Source organism: Anastrepha obliqua, chromosome 4 (assembly GCF_027943255.1).
Source record: "Anastrepha obliqua isolate idAnaObli1 chromosome 4, idAnaObli1_1.0, whole genome shotgun sequence".
Classification (NCBI taxonomy): domain Eukaryota; kingdom Metazoa; phylum Arthropoda; class Insecta; order Diptera; family Tephritidae; genus Anastrepha; species Anastrepha obliqua.
The window spans coordinates 125,012,313-125,023,489 of record NC_072895.1 but is presented as its reverse complement, the minus strand read 5'-3'; positions in this window follow the sequence as shown (position 1 = coordinate 125,023,489).

Here is an 11,177-nt window from a genome sequence, read left to right as displayed (position 1 = left end):
TGAGGATTTGACTGACGGTATGATGAATTTGGAATGCGAAAGATGTGTGCTATTCATGCTGCTGGTCTGCGGAAGCTTTTAAGCACTGTTAGTAAAATCTCAGAATTACATTAGTCGCTCAAGATTGTATTATATTAAATACATAATTTTTTATTATATTATAATTATATATATATATTTTTCATCATTCATTTAATCACTAAAGAAATATTTCTTTGCATACAATTTTTGAGCGGGAAAAATATAAAATACCATAAACCATACCGCGGAATCCAGTTGACGCGCATTTATACTTTGCGAATAAAGACATGCCTATGGCGCAAATTCCGACAAATGTAGTGGGTTCACTCCACTGCCAGCTGCTTAAAGATATTCTAAATTTCCTAGCATTGTAACATTTGAATTACTGTAGAATTTCCTACAATATGTATGTGAATAAAAAAAAAATATATATATATATATGTATGTGGGTATTTCTTCACTTCAGTTTCACGATAGATACGAGTCTCAATCAGCTACTATCAGATCCCTTGCAGCTCAACTCAAACTTGATCAACGTTTTTTGATTGCACAATGCCATGTCTTCGATTAATTGCGCTAACCCTGCATGCTTACTCTCTAAGATTCACATGATTAAATGTACCATACCATTATCTTAACATTTCCCTGCGATGTACATAAGCCATGGACAACTTTCATCAAAGTTTCTAAATCCAATATGTTGCTGGTACATACCAGACCAGTGCAAAAAGGCTTCCATTGATTTGGGTGTATTCGCTGCAGCGGGGCGCATGAGCAACTTAACATTAGTTCCGGTCGGTTCTACGTTACCGGAACGACCCGGATTTATATTCGACCAAGGACTGTCACTCCAGCAGCATTCCCCGTGCATGTATGGGGAGTGTTTATGCTGATACAACAACAACAACAACAACAGCAACTTAACATAACATTCCACTTGATAATTTGTAAAGCGAAGCCGGAAATGCATGTAGATTAGGTGTATGAATGTTTAGGGTTAGCAAAAGCCATAGCAAAAAAATGCAATGAAAAATACAATAAATACAAAACACAACTTCCAAATACAATTATTAATACATGAATATAAAGTATTTACACAATTTTCTAATAAAATTCCTTAGAATGAATGAATGTTAGTATGCAAAAAATTAAAAACATAACAGTGACCCCAATATTTGTTTTCATTGGGTGAACTAAATAAATAGGGAAATTTTGGAGTTTGCATAGAATACTTTGTTGGGAGAATATGCAAGTTTAGAAGAAGTTCAGATTATTTTCATGAATATCGCGCGGTTTTCAAGGTGTGGGTTTTGGGAATGTCTTTGTAGAAGAATTGCATAGAGTAATTATATAATATAAAAATCCCCAAAAGTAGTAGTGACTACATCGAACATGGTGGTTAACACTTTTTCGAAATAAAAAAAGAGATATGAAATTAAACTGCAGTCGCATTTAAGTACCTAAAACGTCCTGTTATAAAAGTAGTTCGACTGTTAAAATTTTCTGCAAATATACTCAATAGAAAAGTTCACAAAAACTTCATGCGATTACAAGTTCAAATATATATTAAATACAAAATAGATAACATCCTGAAGTACCCAAATTAATGATTGCTACCTAGATTAATGATGATAGCCTAACTCCATCGAAACTCGATCTTCTGGATAGAACTTACCAGCAGTTATTTGGTATTACATTTTGCGTGCTGTTGATTACACCACAACTGAGTGCGGGATTTCCCAACATTATTAATTATAGCAGCAACTTTTCACATTTACCTCGTATACTACTTCCTCACATAAAACATTCTCAAATACCAGTAAAAGCCGCATAAAGGCATTAATGCTCATGCATATACATATACAGTCAGACTTCTATACTGACACTTCATATTTTGATTGACACCTTGGCCAAGTGATTGCAGTTTGGAGATCATATTCGGTGTAGAGAACACTCAATGGACCTTCAGTTTTTTTTACCGCTTTTGGGTGCACCGGGAGTTTATCATATTGAAAATCTATTTTTCAAAAAGTTGTCCGGCCGTCCATGCTTTGGAACTTACTTTATTCTTATAATCAACAGGTAATCACTTAATACCACGAAAGCATCAAGGTTTGTTATTTCTTCCAATCAAAAGAATTTTAAACTTTTCTACAGCCATCCATAATTTCTGCCACCATTAATGTACAATAGCTCGCTGTTTGCTATTTTTACCCCATGACATTTTTCGTTCTTGAAAGTCTAGTAATTCTAGTATTTTAAGAACAAAGCTATTCTATCCGCGTTAGTAATATCGCATTCAGAGTGCTTTTCTAGAAAACACTGCAAGATTTCAGTTTTCTATTTCGCACAGTTCTCGTCAGGAACGTCGTTACGTCAAATCCTCCACTTTAAGTAAATAATTCATCACCTCTTACTTAGTAACTCAGCTTCCATTTATTAAGCCAACCTGTGTTTGCCTTGAAGCTTTCATCACCAAATCGCCTTGTAAGCTCCGTTGCTTCGCCCTCTAATATTTGCCCGGATATTACACTTTTCTTCAATAGGCAAACACTTTAAAGTACGCTTTGAAGCCATGATAAACAGACTTTAGTCTAAGGAGAAGTTATTGAAACTGATTAACAAACATTACGTAAAGAAGAAACGTCAAAACGGAAAAAGGTGCTTACTTTACAAATAAATATGTAACCAATTACTCCCCCAAAAATTACATAATTTGGGATTTCAACTAAATAATTCGACTTAAGGAAGTATGTGCCAAAATTCTCATTCGAGTTATGAAGAATTTCGATTCAGAGAAGTTTGAGTTATGCTACGCTTTCGAAACGCTATTCGCACACGATTTAGCTCGAGTTATAGAGAATACAGGTTATAAGAGCTCAACTGTACTTATATTCGAATATTTATGTGTATTTGTAATGGCCTGCTGCTAAGCATCATTCATCAACTTCCAAAAAAACACATATATACATGATTTCTTTTTGGGTATGTGTAAAGCTAATTTTGTGTCATTTGCACATAGTTATTAGGGCAATCGACTAACAGAAAGGAATTAACAAGAATTAACAAATTGAACAGACCTGACCATAACCACACATATAAAATATGGCAAAGCGTTTATAGATATGTAATTGCACTTTAGAGCAGATTGTTGTGAAAACCGCACTTGCCATTTTAACGCTACCCATTTCCGAGCAACCTATTTCAAGCGACACAGATGCTGCAAATAGATATGAATTGTAAGATTTTTGCACAGAAAACGAAAACAAAAAGTGTATGTGCAAGTGTGTGGGTGAAATTTGAGTAGCAGGGCAAAATTTTTGGCGCCATTGATTGAGAACTGTGGCTGTCGAAACGGAAGTCATTATTATTGTTTGCGATGTATGCATGTCTATAAGTTTTAGCGAAAATTAGGATCCACAGCTCCAGGCAGTTGGCTGTCCTTTGTTGATTTAGCAAGCCATGTTAGCCAAATCCATTTACATTTTCACGATATTTGTTGTCTGTTTTATATTTATCTTTTCTTATCCCATCACCAACACTGCATCAAATTATACACAGTTGACTTGAAGTGAAATAAATATATTGGGGCGAAAAGTTGAAGGCAAGAAAAATTAGTTGAAAGTTACGTTGGACGGATGGCAAAAGCCATTTAGTATTGTATTTGGATGGCACATCAACGAAACAAAAAATTTATGAACTTTAGAAAAGCAATGATATTTCGCTGCAACCGCAAAGTCCACAAAGTCCTGTCTCTGAAAAAATGCTCTAGCGGTACGTCATTTTATAAACAACTGTTCTAAAATTGTTAAGAGATTCACCCTTTTCAGCAAATTTAAGCGCAGCTGTCGGCCATATTGCTTACACTCACAGCAATTTGTGTTCTGCTAGACAATAAGCCAGCCCCACAGCATCCGCTTCGATTTCCAGCTTTTGTTGGATGCAACTGAATCCTGTCAATTCATATCTAAATATCAAATACTATCCACCAAGTCATTGTCTATCATATTGTACTACAAGCATATTTCTATGGCAAATTTGTTCCGCGCTAATGCGGAATATAAAAACATAACATTAGCTTACAGCAAAGGAAACCCCTCCAAATAGACCACCCAGTTCTTCTTCTTCTTAATTCGCGCGATAACCGCTTACGCGATTTTGGCCGAGTTTAACAAACAGTGACGTGGGTGCCGATACGCGAGTGCGCCGACTGTTTGTTTGATGACAGGAGGTACTTCGTTTTGTCCTCGTTCACCACCAAACCGATTCGCTTTGCCTCTTTATCTAGTTTGGAGAAGGCAGAACTAACAGCGCGGTTGTTAAGGCCGATGATGTCGATATCATCGGCATACGCCAACAATTGTACGCTCTTATAAAAAATTGTGCCTGAGCGATTAAGTTCTGCGGCTCCTACGATGCTCTCCAATATCAGGTTCAAGAAGTCACACGACAGCGACCCTGTCTGAAACCTCGTTTGGTATCAAACGGCTCGGAGAGGTCCTTCCTAATTCTGACGGCGCTGCTGGTGCTGAGCAACGTCATCTTGCATAGCCGTATTAGTTTTGCTGCTTTCCGTACTGTCGAATGCAGCTTTGAAGTCGACGAAAAGATGGTGTGTGTCGATTCTCCTTTCATGAGTCTTTTCCAAGATTTGGCGTATTGTGAATATTTGGTCGATGGTAGACTATCCAAGTCTAAAGCCACACTGATAAGGTCCAATCAGTTGGTTGACGGTGGGCTTCAGCCTTTCACACAATACGCTAGCTAGAACCGTGGTAATTGGCACAGATTGCAGGATCGCCCTTCTTATGGATTGGGCAGAGCACACTTAAATTCCAATCGGTAGGCATGCTTTCATCCGACCATATTTTGCATAGAAGCTGATGCATGCACCTTACCAGCTCCTCGCCACCATGTTTGAATAGCTCAGCCAGCAGTCCGTCGGCACCCGCGGCTTTGTTGTTCTTTAGACGGGTTAACGCTATTCTCACCTCGTCATGGTCGGGTAGCGGAACGACAATTCCGTCGTCAACGATTGGAGTATTAACGATTGGAGAATGTGAATCTCTGCGACATGCACAGCGGAAAATTCACATAACTTTTTTTCTCTTATATAGTTTTCGAGATATCTTCTAATACCTCTTTTACAGGCAAAAAGGTAGACCATAAAAATTTCTAATAACTGGATACCTCGAACGAAACGAGTGATACATAAAATTAAAGATATGAATCTTCCATATTTCATTTATGTTCCTCAGAATTAAAAATTTTCAAAATATTTACAAAGCTTAGAAAAACATGTTTCTTTTATTTTTGCAAAAATATGAAAATTTTTAGTTTATCGCAAATATACAATATAATAAAACGATTTTCCAAACAAATTCTTTACTAATTTCTTTAACCTAACATACTATACTTAGAAAAATGTAAGACGTAATCAAAAAAAATCTTATAGAGTAAAAGTTCTTCGCATGAACATAAAAACACTCAACTTTGAATTAATTCAGCGAAGTTTAGCTACCGCCAACACAGAATCGACATTTGTTTTCCAAGTGGCAAAATAAATTGGGATTACATTTGAGTTCTAAGGGATTTTCGTACTCAGGTTCTGGTTCTTGGTTAAAAACAAACATTAATTATTTGTAGACCAGTGTAATTTTTTGTATATGCTCTACATTTTCTTTCGAACTGAAAAACGAAAATACCTTGATAAATTTGTGAAGAAGGAGAAGGTGGTTTTAGGACGTGCGCCCCTCGGAAGGCAATGACAAATTTCCGAGAGTATTTCTGCCATGAAAGAGCTCCTCATAAAAAACCATGTACCGTTCGGAGTCAGCTTAAAACCATTTGTAAAACAACATCAAACACGCCAAAAATAGGAGAGGAGCTCGGTCAAATATATATATAAGGTTACGAGTATGACCCTTATAAGCCCTTATGACACTTATAAACATTGCCGATGAAATTTTTTTTTTTCATTTCTAATGTTAGCAATGGCGGCCGCCGTAGCCGAATGGGTTGGTGCGTGATCACCATTCGGAATTCACTGAGAGGTCGTTGGTTCGAATCTCGGTGAAAGCAAAATTAATAAAAACATTTTTCTAATAGCGGTCGCCCCTCGGCAGGCAATGGCAAACCTCCGAGTGTATTTGTGCCATGAAAAAGCTCCTCATAAAAATATCTGCCGTTCGGAGTCGGCTTGAAACTGTAGGTCCCTCCATTTGTGGAACAACACCAAGACGCACACCACAAATAGGAGGAGGAGCTCGGCCAAACACCTAACAGAAGTGTACGCGCCAATTATTTATTTATTATTAATGTTAGCAATACTAGCAAAAGGCATCTACTTTTATGTGGAGGCAAACTATAAGGCCAACAAAGAGGATGAATGGAACATCTAGTGAAACGTTTCTGAACCTTCTCAATTCTCAATTCTTAAATATAAGCCCATATATTATGAATTCCAGATAGTGCTGCAATATTCGAGGTTTGATCTAACAAACAATTTCTTCAGTGTTGAAATATCCTTAAACTCCTTTGAATTCGTTACTACACTACAAAGCCGAGCATAAATCTAGGATTGGCAAACATAAAGTGTATATGTCTAGAAAACGACATTTTTAATGTTAATATGACTCCCAATAAAGGGTAGGCGATACTCTCACTTAAAGACATATTTTCCCATTGTGAATATATAGGAGCACTTACATCAGTTTAACTGAGATTCCTATAGTAAATGAAGACACCTTTATATTAAAGCACTCTTATGGTAACAATCAAACAAGTTAACAAATTTCTGGTAACGCTACCCTTTGGCAATATTTCCTGCTCTTTTGGTTATATTCCTTGTATTGCTTATGTCTGCCCTTTTATACCCCCCAAGCACTATAGTATTTGACTGAATTAAAAGTTACTGATCTAAGCACACGAATTGGGCATTTTACATCTGGTATTTTTGAAGTTAGAGAAGAACTGCAGCGCTAAACATCAATATAAAAATTTGAATTCACCTCCTCTTCATTTCACCGTTGGAGCATTCATGCAATAGCATAGTGATCAGGGATGGCACCTTAAACACCTTTCTTCAGTGTTAATAGAACGTTTGTTTTCTTCCTTTTTAACGTTGGCCACAATGTCCATCAAACCTCACAATCATAACGTTCGATTACATTTGCACTTATTTTGAACGTCGAATAAATTATTATCCGAGTTATTACTAATCGCTTTGTTGGTCATTACATTGCCCGCAAAACCAGCAGAGACTGGCGCGAGGGTAGCTCAATGATCGGATTTTGCTGCTGGCGTACAGGCTAGCTGCTGGTAAAGACAGTGACGCCTTAAATGCGATTCCTTGTAGTTAGCCAATTGTCTTCTCTCCAGAATATATCCGCTTAGTAGACGAGCCACTTTTTTCCCAAAGAGTGCAACTGCCTACTGCCCAGTTACCCAGTTTCATTAAGTTAAAAAGCGCAGATATAAATTCATTTACGTCATCCAGATGCTTTGCCTTTCCACTTGAAATGTCACCATTTATTGGCTAATTTGAATTGGAGTAAATGTAAATCGATTTTATTTACAATTCATTTTGCCCAAGTTTTTGGATGAGAGCATTTTATGTCACCCATTCAATAAAATGTTCGTTTCTTTTTTCACTTTCGTAAATTTCTACCAAAATTGGCGCAACTAGCGTCATTGCCTCCTTCCTTCTCATTATTAAAATGATTTTAGGTTTGGTTTGTTTTTGCAAATAAAAAAATTCCATTTACAAAATGTTTGTTGTCAGCACCCGCATTCTGCTCTGGAAGTGACACTTAAAAAGATAGCACAGCTGGCGGACCATTAGATTTATTCTTTTGGTTGTGATTTAAATAAGCAATGTCAATTCTTGTCGAAAATGGAATGAAATTGAAATCCATGCCAAATGTCAGCGTTATGTTGATATGGCGGGCAAGTGACAGATGGGCGGTAGGCATTGCTTACATATAATTTATTTGGGGATAATCCTACTCATATTTCCATTATGGGAGATGACTTTGAAATGTAAATCTTTTCATTAACACGGTCAGCAGCCATGTCGAGAATAAAAAAGATAAATCATTTAAATTAAGGTGGCTGAATAAATTTGAACTGCATTGCAAGAAAAGATTTGGTTGGTGGTACTTTGTGAGCACTCATAAAAAGTTAAACGCCTCACTTCTTGATTTTTAATTAAGTCTCAGCACTTTAAATCTTGTTTGAAAAACTCGGATGGTGACAGGTACTCCAGTTGATCAATTTTGTTGGCAACAATAGCGGAAAACCAAAGCTTATTATTCTGACGGCGGGGCTATCATAAAGTCACTACAATATTTCAAGGACTATACTTCGAGAGGTTATAGGCAAGTGGAGAGGCCAGTAGTATTTATAATCATTGAGCGGTGGAGGAAGTAGTCAGCGAAAGAAATTGACGGCCTTTATAATCGTCCCACATCCTGCAAGCAAACCTGCAGGTCAAGGAACCTTCAGGTTCATTAAAAATTAAAGCTTAGAGCTGAGCTCCGTAAATATATAATATATGAGTTCAAAATATGTTATAATAATATTTCTCCGAATTTCTCTTTTATGCAGATGACTTAAAAATTTTTAAAACTTTATTAAGCCTGTCTGATTCATACAATCAGACCTCAACAACGTTGTGCCATAGAATAGATAGAAATATATATCAACTAAATATTAATAAATGCTCTCATGTATCATTTTCTAAGTCACATCTATTTCATCTCTTATATCATTTGATCTCCTCCTCATATTTTATAAAGAACACGCGTCTAAGTAATGAAATTTTTTTTTTTATTCCCCATTTATTTTATACATCTGTCCTTTGACATTAAGTATGTTGTTTAACAATTTGGTCAGGATTTAATGGCCAGTGTCAAAAAGCGATAAAATTAAAATAAACGAAATAATAGCAATTAAATAATATACAATAATACAATACAAGTTTCACTTTACATGATTACATTTTACAACTATTTTTAATTATTTTTTTTTTTACATATTTATGGTTTTTTAGCATTTATCATACTAGGTCGCTTGATCGGGTTCTCTTTAAACGAAAATTAATGATTTGGGAGTAATATTTGACTCCAGTTTTCAGTTTCTTAGTCATTTGAATTTTGTCAACGCCAAATCATATTATGCACTTGCCTTCATTCGACGATTTTCTTTCGATTTAACGGATCTTTACACTTTGAAGTCACTATTTACTTCACTCATACGGTCCAAGCTGGAGTATGCCGTCTTTATTTGGAGGCGATATCATCAGTGCCACATCAATAGACTTGAACGGATTCAAAATAAATGTCTTCGTTTTGCACTCAGATCTCTGGACTTCACTGACTTCACAGACTGAATTACTAAATTTAAAATCGTTACGAAGTAGAAGAAGTATACTTTCACTCTGCTTTGTTTTCGATATTATAAATGGGGCAGCTGGCTCCCCTTTACTCTTAAAGCGCATTCATTTTGACATACCTCGAAAAAATCTTCGGAGTAATGATATTTTCTTTTTAGAGCAGGTTAGAACTGTTTATGACTCGAAAGCACCTTTCATTTGAACGATGGATAAATAAATAAATGAATACATCAATATCACAACCGGCTCGTTGATCCACCTTTTGCCTACTTAACTCACCTAGCCTTCGCTAGAGATCTAGGTTCACCTAATTCAAACTTCTTTAGAATATACAATTTAGACGCCCTATGCTCCACAAGAAGTTAAAGGAAAACTTTATATATATTTAGAAAAGACAATGTAGAGCCTAAATTTTCACATATCAGTCCTAAACTTCGTACAATAATCAAATTCTTTATTTTTTTAAGGTTGTTTTTATATGGCGCTATCATTTGCTTTTTCTCCATTTTCAATACCTCACCCCACTCTAAGCAACCACAGATGTTTTCTCAAATTTGCTCAGTCTGCAACAGCTTCCGAAAGACTCACACAAAGCTGTTTTGAATTCCCTGCTGAACTTGATGCTAAACTTTTGTTGTTTTCATTGGAAACTCTTTGATTTTCAGTGGCCTTACCAAAGCAATAGTATTTATTCTTAAAATTTTTTACACCAACAAACAATAAAGTTAGCACCGAAATCAAACAAATCAAAGCACCCTGCAGGAAAACCTAAAGTAACAAGACGAATTTCTGTTTCGTTTTCATTTCAGCGAACTAAGAACCACTGCGTTTATTCGTGCAGCGGAGCACAATTGGCATTTCCTAGGACATCACCGCATAAAATTCACCAATTACTTTTATGCGAATTCCCTACTAGATACTCTATTGAAAGTGAAAATGTAAACCAAATAAATACTTGTAACAATAACAACAACATATAATTAGCTCTTTGCCCATTCGTTTGAATTTCTGGTATTCAATTAGCAACAAAATCAGGCAAAAAGGTAGTTTATTGACATATTTAGAAAAAATTTTAATTATGTGTTTACATTCAGACAGATATGCCATGTGCTAAACAGAAATGAAAAACAAGCTCTTTGTGCATTGATTTTCAAAGGAAATTGTAAATACGCAGCTGTTAATGCTTTTTTGTGGGAAATAAAATTTAAAAGAAAATAATCTTTTGATATGAAACAAATCGTTTGATGTGAACCGAGGTGAATAAAATATTTGCTGAATGATTTTGTTTTTGTGAGCATTTTTTAAAAACCTTAAATATAAAACTAATTATGCAAAGCTATAAAAATAGGTTAATTTGATCAACAACCTAATTAAAAATTTCAAACTTTTAGAAACATCAACACTTTTCATCAAATAAAAAAGGGGTAAAATAAATAGTTACTAATTAAAAATATGTATATGTATGTATAAGCAACGTTTGAATGATGAATGAGTGTTTGAAGCTTAGTTTATTTACTTATTTAATTTATTTATTAAAAATAAGGCTGGATTTGTAAGACTTTTTGGTCTTTTACAATACATCAACTGGTCAAAAGTTGCAAAACTCTAAACCAAATATTTTAGAAAAATGGTGACAGTGATGTGGTTGTAATTTAACATTCATTAAATAGAATTGAAGTAATCGTATATTACCCCTTTGCAGTTACTCCTACCCATCGTAGTCTTGACGATTCAGCAATTGAGTTCCAGAGCCTCACAGCAA